The sequence below is a fragment of the Haliotis cracherodii genome, unplaced genomic scaffold (assembly GCF_022045235.1).
Source record: "Haliotis cracherodii isolate W230 unplaced genomic scaffold, xgHalCrac1.p SCAF_40, whole genome shotgun sequence".
NCBI classification, from domain to species: Eukaryota; Metazoa; Mollusca; class Gastropoda; order Lepetellida; family Haliotidae; genus Haliotis; species Haliotis cracherodii.
Window position 1 is genome coordinate 81,065 of NW_027266298.1, and position 2,918 is coordinate 83,982.

General features: G+C 48.6%; 1 pseudogene; it reads right to left on the reverse strand.

Moving 5' to 3' along the window:
* Positions 1–1,303: 1,303 nt before the first annotated feature.
* Positions 1,304–2,680, reverse strand: LOC139441413 (coagulation factor V-like; annotated as a pseudogene).
* Between the last annotated feature and the right edge of the window lie 238 nt (positions 2,681–2,918).

The window sequence follows — 2,918 nt, forward strand, 5'->3', positions numbered from 1 at the left end:
TTAGAGACCGACCAATGGACATATTTTTAACTACAAAACCAGATATATGGTTATATTTACCTCTATGAGCCTGAAGATAAGCACCTTGCAACTAGATTTGTATCATTTTTAGGGCAGACAATTTCGTTTTTTCGCCAGTCTAAAACATAATTATTTTTGTCAAGAATTTTCCGCGACAATTCATTTTTCGATAAAATTCCAGGCCCCGACCCTCCTCAGAATATCAACTTGTCAACCCCTTACAATGTCTGCCATTTTTTTATTTTGTTTCCTGTAGCACAAGCCGAAAGGGTAATGGTGTATGACTATTTGTTGTGGTCTTATGTATCTAGTTAACAGCTGAGTGGTGCTTTAACGTTTTGAACACGACCTAACTGTTATGTCAACTCGGCTATTCGACGCCCTGGTTTCAAAACATTGGTAAAGGGTGCCTCGAATCATACGCATTCACGTGACTAAAACATATTCCAAAACATTTCCGGAACACGTCACGAAATGTTTTTGGGATGTTTTTCTAACATTTTCGCTTGATATTGTCACGAGATAACGTTGACACAACGCATTTCATCCTTCTAGCACAAAGTTATTTAAGGTCGTTGTGACAACGCCCATGGTAGTTCCAAGAATAACGTTGTAGGGACGTAGTATTATAACATTGCCTCAACGTAACATACAATGTTTCCACTACCTAAAAATACAACGTTCCCACAACGTAAAAATACCTCGTTCCAACAACGTAATATACAACGTTATCCTAACGTTGTGACGACGTAAATATGACGTGTCATAACGCTAGCCCACAACGTTGTGACAACGTAAATGGGAGTCCACAGAATAACGTTATATGGCCGTAATATCCTTGACGTTACCACGTGAACATGAGGTTACCACAACGTGAACATAACGTTATTCCAGCGTGAACATGTTCATTGAGTTGCTGCAGGGAGGATGCAGTGAAGACCCCTTGTGTAACTACAGATCGTTAGTTCTAGGTCAGTAGTGGTAAAGTATGTTGTACGTGTGTGGGACAACATCATAGCGGGGACAGCAAGATGGTGGTGTAGATCAGGGACAACAAGATGGAGGAACATGGCGAGGTCAACATCATAGTGGTTTACGGAGGGGGCAAAGTCATGATGTTATAGAACGGGGACAACAAGATGGTGGTGTAGAGCGGGGACAACAAGATGGTGGTCTAGAGCGGGGACAACAAGATGGTGGTCTAGAGCGGGGACAACATCATGGTGGTGTAGAGCGGGGACAACATCATGGTGGTATAGGGCGGGGACAACATCATGGTGGTCTAGAGCGGGGACAACATCATGGTGGTATAGGGCGGGGACAACATCATGGTGGTCTAGAGCGGGGACAACATCATGGTGGTCTAGAGCGGGGACAACATCATGGTGGTCTAGAGCGGGGACAACATCATGGTGGTGTAGGGCGGGGACAACATCATGGTGGTGTAGAGCGGGGACAACATCATGGTGGTATAGGGCGGGGACAACATCATGGTGGTGTAGGGCGGGGACAACATCATGGTGGTGTAGGGCGGGGACAACATCATGGTGGTATAGGGCGGGGACAACATCATGGTGGTGTAGAGCGGGGACAACATCATGGTGGTCTAGAGCGGGGACAACATCATGGTGGTGTAGAGCGGGGACAACAAGATGGTGGTGTAGAGCGGGGACAACATCATGGGGGTGTAGAGCGGGGACAACATCATGGGGGTGTAGGGCGGGGACAACATCATGGTGGTGTAGAGTGGGGACAACAAGATGGTGGTGTAGAGCGGGGACAACAAGATGGTGGTGTAGAGCGGGGACAACATCATGGGGGTGTAGAGCGGGGACAACATCATGGGGGTGTAGGGCGGGGACAACATGATGGTGGTGTAGAGTGGGGACAACAAGATGTTGGTGTAGAGCGGGGACAACAAGATGATGGTGTAGAGCGGGGACAACAAGATGGTGGTGAGGAGCGGGGACAACAAGATGGTGGTGTAGAGTGGGGACAACAAGATGTTGGTGTAAAGCGGGGACAACAAGATGATGGTGTAGAGCGGGGACAACAAGATGGTGGTATAGGGCGGGGACAACATCATGGTGGTGTAGAGCGGGGACAACAAGATGGTGGTGTAGAGGAGGGACAACAAGATGGTGGTGTAGAGCGGGGACAACAAGATGATGGTGTAGAGCGGGGACAACAAGATGGTGGTGTAGAGCGGGGACAACAAGATGGTGGTGTAGAGCGGGGACAACAAGATGGTGGTGTAGAGCGGGGACAACATCATGGTGGTGTAGAGCGGGGACAACAAGATGGTGGTGTAGAGCGGGGACAACATCATGGTGGTGTAGGGCGGGGACAACAAGATGGTGGTGTAGAGTGGGGACAACAAGATGTTGGTGTAGAGCGGGGACAACAAGATGGTGGTGTAGAGGAGGGACAACAAGATGGTGGTGTAGAGCGGGGACAACAAGATGGTGGTGTAGAGCGGGGACAACAAAATGGTGGTGTAGAGCGGGGACAACAAGATGGTGGTGTAGAGCGGGGACAACAAGATGGTGGTGTAGAGGAGGGACAACAAGATGGTGGTGTAGAGCGGGGACAACAAGATGGTGGTGTAAAGCGGGGACAACAAGATGGTGGTGTAGAGCAGAGACAACATGATGGTCATTTAGGGCACGGATAAGATGGTGATATAGGGAGGGGACGACGAGATGGTGATTTAGGGCGGGAACGACAAGATGGTGATATAGGGAGGGGATAACAAGATGGTGAATTAAGGCGGAGACAACAAGTTGGTGATATGGGGCAGGGACAACAAGATTATGATTTTGGGTGGGGACAACATCATGTTGATATAGGACAGGGACAACATCATCGTGATAAAGGGCTAGGACAACAATATATGG